The sequence below is a fragment of the Alligator sinensis genome, unplaced genomic scaffold (genome assembly GCF_000455745.1).
Source record: "Alligator sinensis unplaced genomic scaffold, ASM45574v1 scaffold1307_1, whole genome shotgun sequence".
NCBI lineage: Eukaryota > Metazoa > Chordata > Crocodylia > Alligatoridae > Alligator > Alligator sinensis.
The window spans coordinates 117,752-123,678 of NW_005843052.1; positions in this window are offsets into that span (position 1 = coordinate 117,752).

Below are 5,927 nucleotides of genomic sequence, written 5' to 3' on the forward strand. Positions count from 1 at the left end.
CCTGCCAGGCTCTCGCAAATGTGAGCCTTGATAATTTTTTCAAAGACTTTGCCAAGGATGGAGGTGAGACTGACTGGCCTATAGTCGCCTGGATCCTCCTTCCTCCCCTTCTTGAAAATGGGGACCACATTGGCCCTTTTCCAGCCCTCTGGGACTTTGTCCATGCTCCACAAGCGTTGAAATATTCCCGCCAGTGGCTGTGCAATGACGTCGGCCAGTGCCTTCAGCACCCTCGGATGGAGCTCATCCGGGCCTGCCGACCTAAAGGCATCCAGTTCTTCCAAGTGACTCTGCACCATCTCAGGGTCTACGCATGGCAGTCTGGCGCCTTGCTGCTGCCTCTCTACAACCCCAGTGAGAGACTTGTCCTGCCCCTCGCTTAGGAACACTGAGGCAAAGAACTCGTTGAGGAGTTCAGCCTTGTCCCCCGTGTCTGTCACCAATTGCTTCTGCCCATTTAGCAGGGGTCCTATTCCTCCCTGGGCCTTCCTTTTACTCCCTATATATCTAAAAAACAATTTCTTGTTGTCCTTTACTTGGGATGCCATCCTCAGCTCCATGGTAGCTTTGGCCCGTCTAACTGCCTCCCTACAAGCACGAGCAGAGGAGGTATATTCGTCTTTGGTGATCTCTCCCTGTTTCCACTTTTTATCTGCTCCCCTTTTGGCCCTTAGGCTGCCCTGGATTTCTCTGCATCTGCATGCTCTATTCCACTCTAAGTGGAAGCTAAACCACTTTCACTTTAACCATTGTGACCTGTTTCGTTTGGGTTTAAAGTGACAGTGGCTTAGCTCTGCTGTACCAGCACAGGGGCAGAGATACAAAGCAGTAACATCAGTTCAGTTGAGGGGCACTCTTGAGGAGTAAGTCCTCTTTTAATGTGGGTTATTGCTCTGTCCATAGCTATACAGGCCAAACTGCGACTCTTTAATTTGAATGTTATTCCAGCCTTACCCTAAGAATGGGAAAGCTGGAAATCCACCAGAGCTATAGACAGAGGGGGCCTGAAGCTTTCAAAAGCAAATACCTCCAGAAAATACTAGACAATTAATGAAAGGTGTTAATAACAAGTGCCCAGGTTTGCTGGAGAGTTCAACGCCCCTTCTCTCCAATGTTAATCAGAGAAGAAGATGCAAAGACCTGGAATACATGTTAAAAAGAAACCCAGAGTAAGTGCAAAAGGATAGAGTGTGTCCCTCAACCAGTTCTTAAAGAAAAAATTCACAGGACTTAGTGACATGGAGGCCACGTAGAGAGCATCTGGGATGGACTGGGCTGGTGAACAAGGGTCTGTGCTCTAAGCTGTGATTTTCAAACTGGGGTATGTCCCAGGGGCAAGCAGTGTTTTGCTAAGGGGTATGTGCCTAAATTTTAATAACGGTGGTGGAGTCTCTGATTGGTCAACCCACAGTGAGTAATGGCGTTGCCGTGTGTTGCTTATGGTGAACGTGCAGCAGTGCACAGGGTACAGCGGCTACGGGCAAAGGGGTATGCAGCCAAAAACATTTGAAAACCACTGGTCTAAGTGATGTCGCAGCTGCCTCAGGACAATTCAGGGATGAGTTTTCGTAGCTGGTACCACCAGAGGGCTCTAGTCTTCAATCCAGGAGGCTGCTCTCTGCTTAACTGGGTGTTTTCTGCATTTAGGGTGTTTGCAGCAAAGCTTCCTGGGTCAGAGGCTTTTGTCTGTGCCCTTAGGAGGGTCTTTGCTGGGGAAAGCCCATCATTAAAGCCCCTCCCTATCCAGCCCAGGGGACACTTTTTCCAGTGGCTGGAAACAGCCTCCAGGGCAGCCCTGGGCTCTGCCAACACCAGCTCCTGAGCCAGAGACTCCAGGGGATGGAGAGAGACCTGGGAGAAAGCGCTGGGGACGGGCAGCACAGGGGCTCTCTGCACTTGTGGCCTCTCTGCACCCATCTCTGCTCCCCACGGGTCTGTGAGTCCCAGAGCTGCTGCCTTTATTGACTTTTTTTTTCAATTTGTATCTGATGCCAAATTAGCCAAAATTAATTCCAAATTCAAGAGTTCAGAACCATAAGTGGCCCTACTACCGGCAAGCATCCTCCACCCGCACTTGGGGCTTCAGATGTTTCCAAAACCTTTGGCGGGCATCCTACTTGCAGGCCCAAGCCCGGAGGATATCTCCAAGTTTTGCTTGCCCTTAGCCATAAGGCCCTCAGAGCAAGCAAGGAAGGAGACTCCCATTTCCATAAACTGGGCTTAAAGCCACTGCTCCTCGGCGGATACTGAACAACTCCAGAAGAGCAGTTTTCCTGCGAGGCGGTTCAGGAAAACTGGCTTCTTGGACACAGATACATGGTATTTCCCTGGCCAGGGTAAAAAGCCACCATGCTTGATCTGAGCCTTCAAGAGGGCATGCACAGGCTCTTGCTCCCAGTACCTCTGGCAGGAGCCAACCCAGTCCTGGTAATGACATAGTGACCCTATATCTCAGCTGGAAAGGGAGAGCCAGGCTAGAAGGGGCAGCAGGAGCAGGCAGTGAGGAGGGAGGTGACCAGCTCCAGCCCTGCCCAGACCCCTTCTCTGCAGCCTCCCTAGGCAGAGTCACTGTCCTGTGACCAGGCGAGGAGCAGAGAGAAGAAAGGCCCATCTCTGCCCCTGCCTGATCCCTGTGCTGCTGAGGGTGCACTCAGGGACAGTGTCTGGGGGACCCTCAGCGCTCCTGAAACCTTCATTTCTAGCATTTGGGCCAGAGACTCTGTTACTAGGAGGGCTTTAAGATCTCTCCCTGACTTGACCCCTGTGGGAGGTTCCGGTCTTCATTACAACAGAGGGATCCAGCATGTTCCCACTGGGGAAAGATCTTCAGGGGAATGGGAGTGTGATGTAGACTGAAGCCCCTTCTGAAATTCTCCATTGCTCATCCCACCCTGGCAGGCTGCAGCATCGCATCTGCTTTCGCTCCAGATCATCCCACCATTCCCCAGATCGGGAAGGGAGGTGGTTGCAGGGGAACTGGCCCAGGTAAGTGCTTGTGAGGTTGGTTTGGATGTCTAGGATAGGCAGTAAATCCTGGAGGGGTCATGGACGGGACTGTTTGGACCAGGGGCAGAGCTGGGTCCCACACACACGAAGGTTACTAAATATTTAATAATTAAAGGAGGATTTGGGTCTTGATCGACCATCTGTGAACAACAACCATTGTGTGAGCCCACGGACATCCATGTGTGTCCTTCTGCCTGTTCTGAAGTAGGTGGCTTCAGCAATAGGCTGTCTCACGTCCCATCACCCCCACCTCCTCTTGTAACACGGGGCTCCAAAAGGCAACTGGGTTCACTCTGGCTGCATGTGAGAAAACATGCCTTAGGGCTTCCCCAGCGACTCCTCCCTGGAGAAGCAAAGAGATGCCAGTGCCACGTGCCGCACTTAGGAGTCCCAGTGCCGGTGAGTTTTGCACGTGCCGAATTGCAGTCCGTGTTGAATGGTTATTCACAGGAGATTGCACCTGCTGACCTTCCCCTCGCGCTGTCCTTCAGTCCTCTCTCTTCACCACCCTTACTACCTAATCTGTCTCCTCTGTGTCCTGCTCAGTTCCCCCTCCCTGCTTGCTGCTATATTTGTAGACCTTTCCTTTAGAGTCTCTTCCCTTTCATGCCAGTAATGCCACATACCCCTGCACCCCGTGACCCCCTTGCTGCCTTTCTTCAGTCACCTGCCCTGCACCCCTGCAGACTCTCTCCTCACACCACTCATTCACCTGCACTCCCTTTGCCCTGGCAGCCTCCGCACATATCCTTGTCAACCCCCTTGGGCTCAGTCTGGACCTTACAAATCTCCCTGCACCACTCTGACCCCCACACTGTCCCCGCAGACACCCCTATGCTCCCTGCACATCCTTCAACCTGCCTCCTTCCCTGCACATGACCATGCACCCCACCTGCATCCTCCATCTGCCTCTAGCTCCCCATATGCCTTCTACTCATAGGTCCGGGCTATTGCTCAAGCTGCCTTCCCTGAGTTGAGTGCTGCTTCGTTTTCGCTGAAGACTATGGTGGAGGCCCACTCCCTCATACTGGGAGGTAGGGAAATGGAGGCCATCTTGCATAAAGGCAGAGTAAAGGTGCACCTTATAGACTAACCAAATCAGACGCATAAGCTTTCTTGAGCCTGAGCTCACTTCATCAGATGCTATAAAAGGACATGCACAAACCAGTCTATAAAAACAAAATTTGAATACAGACAGGTTGACTTCAGCTTCCTACCCCCACCCTCAGCCCCTGCCTCTGGAAGTGCTGGGGGATGTTGATCAATGGATAAAGGCCAAGAATGGTAAGAGCATGGGAGCCTTTCCAAACCCCAGCTGAATATCACGAAACTCATTAAAAAAAAGCATCCCAGTCAAGACCTCTGTTGGGTGGGATCGCAACACTGTCCCACTGATGCTAACAAAAGGATTTGGATAATCTCCCTAGTCTTCTGTGGAGAAGATTTTCTATCCCCACCCTGTGCCTGAGCTGGAGGGATTGCATTTGGGCAGCTAGTGCTAAGTGGGGGACTGGACTCTTGCTGTTTTGGGAGCTGGTGACCTTTGAGGAGATGGCTGTCTATGTCACCCAGGAGCACATCTGCCTGACTCCACAGAAGTGGTGAATTCTGACACGCTCCAGGGGGGCTGCCATACCCCCACCTTTCCCCTTCAGCTTCTCATTTTTCACCCCTTTTCTTTTTTGCAGTTCTGTCCCCTTCCTCCATCCCCCCCCCCCCCCCCCCCATGTGAACAAGGCCTGCCTCCCTCAGGTGCCAAAGGTAGGGAGAAGGCAGTGGATTCATGTGGTCCCAGTTCTGGTTCCTCTCTTCATTGCACTAACAAGGCGGCAGATGTGAGATCTGAGGCTGCAGGGATAATTAATGAAGTAAAGGCAGCAACTCCGGGACTCAGACCACAGGAGCGCAGAAACAGGTGTGAAGGAGCTGTATGTGCAGTCACTGCCCTTTCCATGCCTAGTGCTTTCCCTGTGGTCTGGGGTAAGTTATGTAATCATATAATAGAGCAGAGCTGGAAAGAGGCCAAGGGCATCTCACAATAAAACACAGACTAGTGTGGTTAGTGAATACTCAGTAAAGTATCTTCCACCTTTGAAAGACATCCTAAGAGCTTTGAAATGCTACAGGTATACACTAGTTAATAATTAACACTAATACTGATAACCAGGAATCCTGGTTTTCTCTGATTTAAATTAAAAAATCCCAGTTTTTGGTTAGAAAACAAAGGAACCCCAAATACACATTTTTCCATGATTAAAATGAAACATCACTTATATATAAAATCACAGAAAAATGTGGATTTGGTGTTACTTTTTTTTAACCGAAAATTGGGGATTTTTTCTAAACCAGAGAAAACCAGGATCCCTGCTGATAACTAATACCAGTTAACAGTGACTACCCTTCCCTTTAAAATTGTAATAAGCAATGCCTGGGATTGCTCAGAGACAGTTCTCCAGCTGGACGTGCTGTCACACACCCACAGGTGGGAACCTGTCTCAGGGTTTTTACAGTGCGAGGAACGATTCTGGTTGTCTTCCTGCAACAAAGTTGTCCTCCCAACCTTTCCTTGCAGCAAGACTTAAGAAAATTAATGTCAGAGGCAGGCAGCCTTCCTGTTGTGACCAGCCCCTGGTGGGGATTATGAAGGTTTTGGAGGGGAATAATGTGCAGGAACATAGAGCTGAGCTGCCAATCTAGAGGAGTTGGGGCAGCAAGCGCTGAAAGGGGCACTTGGCTATTTCAAATGAGTGACCCTTGAGGGTATTTCATCCCGGGGCAGCGAGCTCTGCTGGACCCCAGTTGAGAGTCTCCTACTGGAGAACTGAGACTGTGGTGAGGATTCCTGTTCCTCTGGCGTTTGTGCTCCAGGATCTCTGGAGCACTAGGGTCAAGTTTCTGTTCCAGGCTATTCCCTGGTCCTT